The sequence below is a fragment of the Suricata suricatta genome, chromosome 5, assembly GCF_006229205.1.
Source record: "Suricata suricatta isolate VVHF042 chromosome 5, meerkat_22Aug2017_6uvM2_HiC, whole genome shotgun sequence".
Lineage (NCBI taxonomy): Eukaryota > Metazoa > Chordata > Mammalia > Carnivora > Herpestidae > Suricata > Suricata suricatta.
The window spans coordinates 12,043,852-12,057,538 of record NC_043704.1 but is presented as its reverse complement, the minus strand read 5'-3'; positions in this window follow the sequence as shown (position 1 = coordinate 12,057,538).

Here is a 13,687-nt window from a genome sequence, read left to right as displayed (position 1 = left end):
TTTATTTTTGAGAGAGAAAGAGAGGGACAGACTGTGAGCAGGGGAGGGGCAGAGAGAGAGAGAGAGGGAGACACAGAATCGGAAGCAGGTTCCGGGCTCTGAGCTGTCAGCACAGAGCCCAACGCAGGGCTTGGCCTCATGAACGAGAGATCATGAGCTGAGCCGAAGTCAGATGCTCAACCAACTGAGCCACCCAGGAGCTCCTAATTAGTGAGGAATTCTGATCAGAATTTGGACTAGGATCAGAAGTTAGTAAAAAGTAACAGGGTTATTTGTACAGCTTTCTGGGCCCCGGATTTCTCTCTGGTGATAAGGGTGTCTCTCTACCTCCTGGCACAGGGAGCTTACCTCTGCATGGGAGGTGCATGCCTTTAGGGGGACAGAGGAGGGTCTGAGTGTCTTTTTGCACAGGCCATCTCTTAAGTAACCTTTATTTAAAATAATCAGTATCCCAAAGTGGCACATTTGGGGGTGGCCTGCCTTTATTCCCTATATTCATTTTAAATACTCATTTTAAAATGAGAACCCATTTTAAAAACAAAGAGATCCAGGGAGCCTGGGTGGCTCAGTGGGTTAAGAGTCTAACTCTTGATCTCAGCTCAGGTCTTGATCTCAGGGTCATGAGTTCAAAACTGGCACTGGGCTCTGGGCTGAGTGTAAAGCTACTTAAAAAAACAAAAAAGAGGACCAAAGCACAGAAAAGTCACTCTCCCAAGGTCACATAGCCAGTTGCTGGCAGAGCTGGGATTTGAATTCAGGCTGATTGGGCTTTGGGACCCACCCTCCTAATCCCAGCATCATTAACACCTTTAAGCATGCAGGACTCCAAAGCAATCTGCCCATAGCAAATGGCACTTGAAGGGTCTCTGGGGGACACACGCCTGCACCTTCTCACCCTCAGCTGAGCCACAGGAGTAAGATTAATAACAAGCAGGAAGGGAACCTGCAACGTGGTGATCCTGCCAGGTGGCCCCTGTGCTATCTAGGCGAGAAAATGAAGGAGGCAAAGGAAATAAATGAAAAGGAAATAAATTAGCAAGCAGAAATTAAATGGCAACCCAACAGAGAACATCACCCAGTAATATAATCATGGCCTTTAAAGTGCGGCTGTTGAAAAAGGCTAAACAAATAGTTTTGGAGAATCTCCTGCCTTCAGATACCATCACAGACACTGCTGTGCCATTTTTAACACCTCTCTGCATCCAGGAAAGGCGAACGCACCCCCTCGCCCTCCTTTTACAGACTGAAATGAAGCTCTGGATCTCAGCCACAGCTCTGGAGGTGACCCACCAGTACTGCTTTATTCCAGGCTGCTAACTAACACTGCATTCTGTCCTCTGCATGAAGGCCCCCCTCCAGCACGTGCAGGGAGTCATCCCCCCGCCGACATACAACCACTACCTCCCACCCCCCCTCACTCACGCCACAGTCTCCGGCAGGCTCACCAAGTGAACGACCAGGTCATTTCCCCCAACCTGCTGTACCTAACTGAAATGCTCCAAAGGTGGAGGCTATAAAGTATCTTGCTGATGAACGGCCTTTCCCAATATACGTCAAAAATAAATATTTGACAAAGCAGAGCAAATGAGGGTCAAGGTGTTAATCCCCTGCAAATTCATGGGCCCCTTCAAAGAAATACACAAATTCAGAATGGATTTAAAAAAATGAAAACATTCTGGAAATCCTGTGTTGGGACAAAAGGGGGTTCTAAGGCTACATCTTAGGGTCGGCTGTTCTAGAAAGAGATTCAGATACAAAACACCTGATGTTGCCAAACAACTGTTAAGTGTCTTCCAGCCATTTCATCAACTGTTAGCAACCTACTGGGTTTGTCTGGCAGGTGGTCTGTTTTTAGGGCGTGCAAAGGAGCGTAGACTTTGGACCCGGACCTGAAGTGGTCTCCATCACCGACCGAGATCTGCAGCCCAGGACACAGAGGGGGGTGTGCGGGGGCAGCCGAGGTCTGTCTGAGGTCCCAAGAATCCCTGCTCCAGCCCAGAATACGGTCCCCACGTGGCCTGTGCGGCAGGGAAATCTGGAATCATCCCAGGACAGGGGGTCCCATGTGAGAGAGCACGTCCCGCTGCACACGGCTGGAGACCTGTCTCGTAGCACATGCTTTACTTCTTATAAGTAGTCTGTGTACTAACCTAGTATCGGACGCCAGCTCAGAAAATCCCCATTACCTCTGTTAGTGTCTGTTTTCTCTGAATGAGTTCCCCTTGTATTTCTTTGTGCTGATAGCTTGAATGTTTATTTTGAGAGAGAAGAGAACATGTGTGCAAGAACGTGTGTGTGAGGAAGGGCAAGAGAGAGAGGGAGAGAGAGCATCCCAGGCAGGCTCTATTTATACTGCCAGCAAGGAGCCTGAGGCAGGGCTCGATCCCACAAACCCAGAGATCATGACCTGAACTGAAATCAAGAGTCAGATACTCAACTGACTGAGCCACCCGGGTGCCGCTTTGCTGATATATTTTTTTAATTATTATTTTTTAAAGATTATTTATTGATTTTGATAGAGACAGAGAGTGCAGGAGGGATAGAAAGAGGAGGAGAGATAGAATCCCAAGCAGGCTGCACACTGTCAGCACAGAGCCCTATGCGGGGCTTGATCCCACAGACCATGAGATCATGAACTGAGCCAAAGCCAAGAATCAGACACTTAACTGACTGAGCCACCCAGGTGCCCCTACGATGATCATTTGAGTCATAGTCCCGACAAATTGCAAACTGGAGCCTGAGGTGGAGGAAGTCCCAAACTCGAAGGAGGCATGGCTGGAGCAGGAGGACCACAGGCCCCTGTGTTTCCTGCTCCCACCGAAGGCGGTGGTGGCGGGGCCCTGCAGCAGGGAAGGGGCCACTCCGGGAGGCAACTCTCACTGCCTGGCCCTCAGTGGGAAGGGGAGGGTCTCTCCACTTGTAAGTTTCTACTACAAACTCATCTTTAAATAACTTGGCAACACAGGCATGACTTCTCCCTGCTGACAATGCACTTTCTGTCCTGATGCCTGAATTGAAGTCTAAGGCAACAGCCAGGCTCCATCGCAGAACATGCGCGAAGTTACTTCCCCCTGGTGGCCAGCGCTGGTGTTTTGTACAGCAAAGGACCAGCTCTGGGGCAAAGCTCTCCGTCTCTCTGCGAGGAGGGGCCCCAGATACCCTGCCCCGTGGCAGCCCCCTAACAGTGGCCCTGGGACACCTTCGCCTGTCCTGGCTGACGTGTCTCTAGCTGGCCTCCTTATTTGCATGCTCTGGGTTCTTTGGGAGGGGTGGGCGTGGGAGAACGGAGGACGTTACTTCCCAGGGAATTACACGGGGAGTGTAAAACCGGTGGGTAGGGGCAAGACCTGTTCAGTCCTAGCCAACATTCGAGGAGCACCCCTGAGGAAGCATCATCCCCGCTCTGAGCCTTGATTCCTCCTGGGAGAAAAGTAGGGTGTGGGCCGGGGCCCTTTCTGCCCTGGTTCCGTGAGAGCGCCCACAGTCAGATGCCCCGCTGCCACAGGATCTATGTGCTGAGTAGTTTTGCAAAAAGGGAAGGAAGCTTCATCTATAAAATTGGCAAATATAGTATTTATCTTAGAAGGCTGTAAGAAGGATTAAATAATGTGCAGCCCCCATCCCCCCACTGGGTGGCTCAGGTGGTCAAGCATCCGACTTGGGCGCAGGTCATGATCTCATGGTTTGTGAGCTTGAGCCCTGTGTGGGGCTCTGCACTGACAGTGCAGAGCTTTCTTGGGACTCTCTCTCTCTCTCTCAAACAAATAAACTTAAAACAAAATAAATGATGAGCATAAAATATTTGGCACAAACGGTGCTTCATAAATAGGGGGCTTAGCATTAATTGTATAACTACTAGTTTATACTTTATCATCCAAACTTAAGAGTCAAAGAGATACTACTGATAACGTTCTCGGGACAACAGGCATAGATCAGATGTGCAAACAGGACACACTGTCACCTACAATAAGTAATAGCCACCAGGCGATCTGGAAAAGTCCCCAATAAACAGGATATGGTAAAAACGAACATTTCACACAAGTGTTCAAGCTTCGGGAGGCTATCTTTGGCAGACCCTCAAATGCTGGCTGGGCAGAATCAGTACTGGGGGCAGTTACACCGTCTCTGCCACCGGCTTCTTTCACCTCAGCCCCATGTAAATTTCCAAGTGACTGAAATTTATCTTCTTTCCGGCTCCAAACTAGCAGACAGCCTCTCGCTGACCAATGCAGGACACGGGTATGGGTGTGAAGGTACCAGACATGTCACCCCCCCTCTGACATAAAAGTTATTTTGAGCTGAAGGCAATAAAGAGCACAGGCAGACAAAGGTCTACCTTCTCCCTCTTTTTCTGCCTAAAGGCAGGACGTAAATTCTCCTTTCACTGGAGAGGACTGAAGACTCTATGGGCTGAGAAGACACCAGAGGGACCTTATTCCGTTAGCTTCCTCCCATATCTTTACCTTTCCACAGCTTGCTGTCCTTGGAATCCTGCAATGGCTTTCTCCGCCCTGCCCTGCCTTCCTCTACAAATATGTTGTTCTTTGTTCAAGAGGATTGATAGGCTGAGTTCGCTGAGGTTTCCCCCTTGTGATGGGCACGGCACACATTATAATAACGATCTGTTTTTTCTCTTATTAATCTTTTTGTTAAAGAGTCTCAGCTGAACACCTAGGGTGAGGAGAGGCCAGGTTCTGCCTCTCCTCCAGGTGGAAGCCTGGGAAAGCCGAATGGAAGAGAACTACGTTCCCACTAGAGAAATTCCCTTCTTGAGCAACTTCCTGCTTGGAGAAGTCTGACTTAACACGTGGGCGTGCTCAGGAGCAGGGACAATGAAGCCATATTGTAGCCACGTGCTGCTGATACAAGAGTGTAAAGCCAGCCATATCGCTTCGAGGGCCAGAAATAACCTCACCGAGATTATACAATTCAATCTGCTCACTGAGGTTCGGTTAAATAACTTGCCCAATGACATTTGGTTTTTTCATGGACCTACTAAGCGCTTTGGTCACATTGACCATAATACACAGGAATAAAAAGTGAGTGTTACATCTTTGCTGCTAACCTGTGAGCCCCATGAAGGTGGGGATGGCTGGTGTCTGTCACTCACCAAGGGCAGTCGAGGGCTGCACCCCCTCCCCCCGATGCTGGCTTCACCATGATTGTGGGGTGGGGGATGACTGTCTTCATTCTGCAACCAAGCAGGCCGGGCCTTGGGGAGGGTGGCAGACTCACCTGGGGTCCCTGGCTGGTCCTGAAACCAGCACAGCGCTCAGAATGGGCATCTGGTAAATATTTGTGGCATAGAGGAATGAATGAACAAGTGAAGTGATGGAGCCCAGATTCAAATCCAGGTCTTCCTGGCCCCAGCGCCCAGGCCCGGCCTTTTACTTGAACATCGCTACTGCCCAAGGCCAGCTCCAGCCAGTCCAGGGCTCCCTGAAGGATGGATGGTGTGGCGAGAGAGAGGGATGAGAGAGCCTTGAGATTCTTTCTGATCAGCAGGCAGGCATCTCTGCACTGACTGAGACTCAGCTTTATTTATCATTAAGTGTATGAGGCACTGCACAGAAGTGGCATTTGCCTTACACGACGATTTCTGATGACAAATTCTTTGGTATGTAAGAATTTCCCAGAACATAGATTTGTAGAAGACTCATGCATAACCTTTATCAATAGTGCTTGATGTAGGTGATTTAGATGCTTATCATCTGGGGAAGGAAGGGGTCTTCAGCATTCAAATACAAGACAATGCTTTTAGCATAGAAAAGGCAAAAGTTAGTTCTTTGTGAGCAGGGATCAATGGCCTGTCTACTTGAGGGAAAGGAAAACTGGTTTCTCAGGAAATGCAATATCTGCTCCCATAATCACAAAAGAAGATTTGTGATTATAATAAATTCCTTTACAAGGTGCAATCTGCATATTTTAGGGCCAGAATAAGGGGACAAGTCACTCCCGATACCAATCAACAAGGTGCTTTGGGGGGGTTGATGCTCAGGCAAAAATAATTGAGTGGGGGGTAGATACTGGTCACCATCTGACGGCGGGAGGCCATGCAAACCTGCCTTAATCTCACAAGGAGTTTTGTCAACTTAGTTCAGAAATGGCTCCCAACACACTGCGCCTGCCACTGACGTACCAGGAGCACTCGGATACATCCGTGAAGTGTAAGTAAAGGGCTGAAGGAATAACCGAGCTGGAACTCATCTGAGCCTCCGTTTCCTGTGGATAAAAATCCTTTCTTCACAGAGCGCCCCTGGGGTTTCTATACAATGTGAAAGACATGAAAAATTCATGTGCAGTGCCACACACCACAAGAGGACTAGGCCCACGCTCTGGAGGTTGCCAAAACGAGGCCTGAATCAGAGGACCAGCCCTTCCTGGCTGTGTGACCTGGGACAGGCTCCTTGGCCTCGGCTGGCCTCAGGCTCCACATCTGTGCAGTGGGGATGTTATTGTACCTATGGCACAGGGTTCTTGTAAAAAGAGGGAAACAAATACAGAAAGCACTTCACGTTAATGAATGGGAACTACTTTATTATCTTTAAAATAAAGCAGAGGGGGGCCTGGGTGGCTCAGTGGGTCAGGCAGCCAGCTCTTGATTTCGGCTTGGGTCATGATCTTATGGTTCGTGAGTTTGAGCCCCGTGTAGGGCTCTACACTGACCACGTGGAGCCTGCATGGGATTTTCTTCCTCTCTCTGCCCCTCCCCAGTTCTCTCTCTCTCTCTCAGAAATAAACTTAATAAATAAAATGAAGCATAAAGTTTAACAAAAAAATATAAAGGTGGGAAGGAAAACAAGCTACAGTTATGTTGAGTGAAAAAAAATCCAAACCCGGCTATCTGAGTTAGTGACATTTTCCTCTTTTAAATCTGAATTCAGGCCAGCCCTCAAATATTTGTTCCTATGGCGTTGATAAGGACTACACCTGGGAGTTTCACCCTGCACTTGATGAAATTAGTACCGAAAGAAAAAAATACCACACTGATCCCTCCCAATGACAATGGGTCCAGTTGCTCGAGCTGTCCTTTCAAAAATGGAGTGGCTAACAGCTTCTGATACTGTAGAAACCCAATAACCCAGCTATATAATCCTGCCAATGGGGTATTTTATGTTCCGTTGTGCCGTCTTAAACCGTGGAGAATAGGACTTTTCTGGGGTTGAAGCTAAAAAAAAAAAAAATCAGGTTAGAAAAAATCTTCATAAGCACGTCTGAGGGTGAGCTGCTCCAAGAAGTCAAAAAAGTTTGCTAAAAAGAAAAATGTCCTACCGGATTGGCTCCCGTGACAGGCAGCCTGAGATGGCCCGGGGGACCCCCACCCCCACCGGGGGAGTCGTGCCCTGGTGGGTGCCCCGGGCCCCCGCGTGTGGCCGGCGCTGGGGCCTCACTTCTCGCGATGGACCAGAGCAGGCGTGGTGGGGCTCCGCTCCGAGGCGAGGACATGAGAGGACCGTGCGACCCCCTGTGCCCTGCCACACGCGCTCTGAGGGAAGCTGGCGGCCAGGCCCGGACTGCCCTGCAGAGCCCAGGGAGGCCTCGGGCCCGCAGCCACCAAGCAGGACCAGCAATCCTGCAGCTGGCACTCCTTCCCCGGGCCTTCAGACGAGGCTGGCTTGGGTAGGGAGGCGCCAAGTAGCGCCATTCTGGGACCCTGCCCCTCAGACACGGCGAGATAACGAAATGTATGGTTTTCAACTCCTATGTTGAGGGGCGTCTGGGTGGCTCGGTTCAGTGTTAGAATCCTGATTTCGGCTCAGGTCATGATCACGGTTCATGGGTTCGAGCCCCAGGTTGGGCTCTGTGCTGACACCGAAGAGCCTGCTTGGGATTCTCATTCTCTCTCTGCCCCTCCCTGCCTCTCTCTCTCTCTCTCTTTCTCAAAATAAATAATAAATAAACTACCACGTTCTGAGTTAGTTGTGCAGCAGTAGATGCCTGATACACTGACGCATGTGGTGTGTTCACTCCGTCCTAGTCAGTGACATGCTGCATGTACTCACGATCACCACCCCCACTTGACAGGCAGGGAAACTAAGGCACGGTGGGAGAGACAGCTTCCTCTGACTCCCACTGTGTAAGCGTGTGGTGAAGCTTTGCTTCCGATCCATGCCCTTTGCTATCGCGCTGCACTGCCTCTTCTCATGCAGACGTCAGTGGGGAAGGGGAGCATAGTAAACCCGATGAAATCTTTTAAGGTTAAAAAAAATAAATAGGGGCGCCTGGGTGGCTCAGTCAGTTAAACGTCTGACTTTGGCTCAGGCCGTTGTATTGGCAGTTTGTGGGTTCGAGCCCCGCATCAGGCTCTGCAGTGACAGCTCCGAGTCTGGAGCCTGCTTCAGATTCTGTGTCTCCTTCTCTCTCTGCCCCTCTGCCCCTCACGTTCTGTCTCTCTCCGAAATAAATAAACATTTAAAAAAAGAAAAAAAAAATCTCCATCACAACCAAATTGTATTTCAAATGACTGGCACTGGTCCCCCAGCTGTTGAAATGGGTCCTGACAATCGGCACAGAAAATGCGTATGGGGGAAGGGGGGGTCTGTCTCTGCCACGACCCTCAACATGCACACTGCTGTGCGTGCCCAGCTGGCTGTCACCTCCCAGGAGTGATGTGGTCACAGAGCAGGGCAAATGGGCCCCCTCGGATGCCAGGGATGAAAAGAGTAGACTCGATCATCTGAGGACCTTTTTTCAAAAGGGAAGAGAGAAGGAACGCAGCCTGAAATAGAGACCCGGGAATCGGACTCTCACAGCCTCTGCTTTAGCTACTCTGGTCTCTCACAAAGCCGATTTCTATTTTGTTCCCTGGCGTAGTTGTTGCCGGGCTCAGAAGTCCTGGCTGCAGGCAGTAACACTGGAAGTTACCACCGTGGGGCGCATGAGGGCAGGGAACCCACACGCTGGCTCACACGAGGAGTGATGGGGGCGGGGACCCAAGGAACCTCGTGGATATGAAAAATCATTAACTTATGTAAGAGTCAGAAATTCTAAACCTAGGGATATAGTGAATAAATTCTAAAATAAACTTTGCATGTATCAAACACATGGGTGTTTTTTTTCTTTTAAACATAGAACGTTCTGAACATTTCCAAAGAAATTAAACCATACCATATTGGTTTACCGTCTCTTTACTCTTTGTGGGGGGGGATGTCGGGGAGGTTTCACGCATGGTTTGAGTTTGGGAAAGCGCATGCCTGTGACAACGGCTGAAAGCTGGAAGCGGCCTGAGAAGGCCTGGCCTTGACACGGCCGTGGAACCCCACTGCCACTGTCCAGCTGGCGTGTCCCATCTCACGACACGCTGCCACAGACTGACTTAGAAACAGGCAGAAGCATAGCCAAGTGCCTGCAATCTTGGGAGCAGAAACTATGCCCATCAGCCAGGTGACCCTGGGCATGAAAACCGTCTCCATCATCGAATCGCTTCTGAATAATTACCTGCCTACAAAAAACCAGTTCTGGGAAGACAAGCCCAGGACGTGACATCGGGCTGGAGACTGAGCAGCAGCGGAAGGCGGTGCACGCCGAGGCCAAGGGAGGCAACCCCCTGTGAAAGCACATGGCCTGGTCCCCGTGTGTCACCTCCCAAAGGCTGGGGCTGCAGGGCGGACGGCCAATCAGCTTGCCTTCCAGCGACGAAGTCAAACACCAGTCAGAGAAGGGAGGCGCCAGCCCAGGAGCCCGAGGAAATCAAGGCACAGAGCCGGCTCCACAGGGAACCCAGTGGCCAATTATTCAATGACATAACAGAGCCTCTGGTCAGACAAAGCCCCTTCCAGGTAGGGTAACGGTCCTGGACCTTGACTCGAAATTAGAATCACCCTGGGGGAGCTTTCCAGGCAATTCTTTCCAGCGGTAGCCCAGCCCCTGAGACTGTAGCTGGTCAGGGTGGCCTGGGTCTGGACGTTTCTAGAGCTCCCCAGAGACTCTGGTGTGGCTGAGGTGCGATCTGTGTGGGGTCTTCACTGATACGGACAAATCCAACCCACCACTCAAACTCCTTCTATGGCTCTCAGAATACTTCCGGTTATGAAAAGACAGTCACGCCCGTATCACAAATCTTAAGTGGGACCTGTTTTAAGGAAGGTGAGTTTATTCACTAGAGAAGCATACATTTTTTGATGATTAATATGTTCTGACTTAGCCTTTGGGCTCTATCCATCTAATACACAGGGGCGCCTGCCCCCCCCCCCCGCCCCATCCCTGCTACTGCAAGATGTCTGCATCCCAGAAGAGGGCTGTCACCTGACCATGCTGGCCTCTGGAACGGTGAGGGATAAATGTCTGTTGTTTATTTGTTTATTTTTTATGTTTATTTTATTTTTGAGAGAGGTGGAGAATAGGGGAGGGGCAGAGAAAGACAAAGACACAGAATCTGAAGCAGGCTCCCGGCTCTGAGCTGTCAGCACAGAGCCTGACGTGGGGCTTGAACTCAAGAACTGCAAAAGCATGACCCGAGCTGAAGTTGGATGCTTAACCTACTGAGCCACCCAGGCGCCCTGTGTCTGTTGCTTGTAAGGCACCCAGTCTGTGGCATTTTGTTCTAGCAGCCCCTAACAGGCTAAGCCACTGTCACTCAACCAGGTGACCCTCCAAGAGACTGATGAAGGAGAGGGGACCACCAGACACCCCCCTACCTCGGCTGGCGGTGCAACTTCCGTCAGCAGTGCAGTTAGCGGCATGGCCACTAGGGGTCAGACCACACTGACCTGAAGAAGGACATTTTCATTACACTGCCCTTGGGTGATCAGGCCCGCAGGTGGAGAGAATGGCCTTTAAAATAACACGCCTGGCAGGAGCCACAGCTTCCCGCCCAGAGGGCTGGTTTTAGCTAAAGGAGAAATTCTTTTTGCTGGAGGGCTCATCAAAGGCCACACAGGGATTTCTGCTCTCTCTGCCTTATTTTACAGAACGATGTGCCTTCAGGGCCTCGGACGAACCCAGCGAATTTTGTGTCTTCACCAAGAGTTTGACATCTTCCAGGAGCCTGTGAATGAGCAACCAAAACGCATAAAGCTCCCGCACCCCCATTATGAACACCCCCATCCAGACAGCCTCAAACCCAGGCCCTGTCCTTTGCTCCATCTCCAACACCCACACCAGGTCCAACACTTTCAAAGCTCCCCAAGACAACGAGGGGCAAGAGCCACCTAAGGGGTCTCCCTGCTTCCTCTCTTGCCCACCCACCTCCTCGTCCAAAGACCTTTGCCACTCAGCCTGTTAGAGCGACATCTGAATCCCTCCTGTGGCTGCCAAGGTCCCTCGTGGAACCCTTCCCCGGCTGTGTCGAACCTCAGGCTTCCCCACCGTCTCCCACGCGGCCATGAGGGCCCCTGCGTGCCTTCTGAACTCAGTCAGTTCGCCACAGCCTTGGAACTCCTGTATCTGCTGTTCCAGGTGCCTGGATGCCAGCCACAGGATTCTTGGATTCTCGAGAAGCTCTCCTCCCGGCAGCCCAGTAGGCTAAAGTGGCCCCATGCTGACTCCTCTCTGCAAGTCCCCTTTGCCTGCCCCGTCCCCAGGGCCATCCTCTGCCCTCTCTGCCCTTCTCTGGCTGAGCCCACCTGTGGACTGTACTACGTGGGGGCGTCCCCCACCTCCTGGCTGCCAGCTGGGTTCAGCCTATGAGATCAGTAAGCCAGGGTGAGGGGGGTAGCAGGTACTTCCTCCCCACCAGTCCCTGCCACCGCATCCCAGATCCATCCTTTGGCATCTGTGTCTCTTCAGGCTCCTGCAACACTACCCCGACCCCCTCTGTCCCAAACCCTGGGGTTGACTCCCTCCCTCCGACTAGTCAGTTCTTTACTGAAACCTCTTGAGCCACCACAGTGTCCCAGTGAAAACTGATTCTGACTGGGCCCTTGTCCGCTCCTGGGTGACTCTCTAGCACATTATCCTATGTGACTTTCTCCGTTGCACTTTATACTATCTGAAATTACCTTGTTCCCTTTTCCTCTGTTATCTAACCCTTCCCCAATCACTAGAGCATCCTTGGGAACCTCACTGTGTTTGCCACTCTACTCTCGGGGCCGAAAACAGTGCCTGGGTCATAGTAAGCATTCAATAAACACAAAAGGATAGATGAAGCAATGCATGCTAGCCCACTGTCTCTGTTCAAAACATCCCCTCGTTAGTAAGCTCTTCCCTGATCATCCTGTTTGAAACATCAATCTCCCTCCCCTCCCAGACCTCCACTCCCTCCTCCCCATCTCCTCTTTCTTACTTTTTCCTATAGCACAGTCGCCTCCTGACATATTTAATATTTGTTCATTATTGCCACCAACAAAAAGGTCAGCCCCGAAAGGCACCATTGCTGCTGTATTCACTGCTGTGCCCTCAAGAGCCCAGAAGAGTGCCTGGCCCAAGCAGGGTCTCCGAGGTTTGTTAAAATGAACAGTTAGCAAAGTGGACAAAGTTTCATACAAAGCAATTTCAGGAATGCCCCCCACCGTTACTGGGAAAACTGGAAAACTACAAATTGCCAGACGCCCAAGCAAACAAACGCAGTCTTACATGACCTGACCTTGCTCCATCAGAAAGACAGCCTCGGACCCTTAGGAAAGAGGCTTGATATGCTAGCTAGACCTTGGCTGCAGGGAGAGAAAAGGTGTTAGAGTGAGATGAGCAAGACCCCGCACTTACAACTGTGGCTTTAGAAAGCACAGGGACTCACCTAAACACACGGTCCTTGTAAACCCTTTCTGAAAGTGGACGGGCACATAAATTACAAAGAAATGGGACGCAAGCACACCAGCCTCGGTTCCACAGTGATGTACCTCTTGGCAGCAGCCTCCAACTACAAGTTCATAGACAGTATACGCAGACTCAGAGCCAAGCATGGAAAGCATCACTTTTCTTGACAGTGCTCCCCTCATCAGGCATATCTCTTAAAGACAGCGTTTATTTGGCGACGCCTGCGTTGTCCAAATTCTATTCTGCACGCAAATTGCAGATTGGAAATAAATTCCTCCTCCCTGCCACCACCATTGATTACTCATACCTGCCCCCTCACCCTCCTAAATTTCTAAACTGGGTGGATTAAAAAAAAATCAACGCCCGATGTATCAGAGTGTCCCTATGGTGGTGTGTCACCCCTTCAGGGAAGCAAGATTCCTGACTGTTCTAAAGGCCTAGAGAATGGGTCGCTTCCCCCCAACACCGTTAACCAAAACTGGCCAGCCACAGGATAATGAGCAACCACAGATTTTCACCCAAACATTGGTTTTTCTTCCAATAGTGCAGATTGAGAATGCAGAGACGCTGTCCTATTTATGAACAGTGAGTCACGTCGCCGCTCCGTCTGTTTCATCCTCCCTATGAATGAGTGGAGCCCCTTCCCCAAACCAGTAAGTGCCGACCTACCGTACTTGCCCCAGGGGTGGCAGTGTGAGCTCCCGGCCACTTGGGGGCTAATTCATCCCGTGATCGTCTCTTTCTTCACCCCCCCCCCCCCCGCCCCAGCCCCTGCTCTCTCCACCCGAGCGGACACCGGGGGCAGGAGCGTCTCTGGGAGGTGGTGACCAGCCACCGTCAAAGGCTAGGCGCTGAAAGCCCCTAGGCGGGGTGCGCGCGCGGCCCGGCAGGTGCTCGGGACCCGGGACCCTTCGGGATCGCGGGCCCGCGCCACCGGGCCGGGGATAAACCGCGGCAGGGCTGTCGAGGGCGTCGCCGCGTCCCCGAGGGTCGT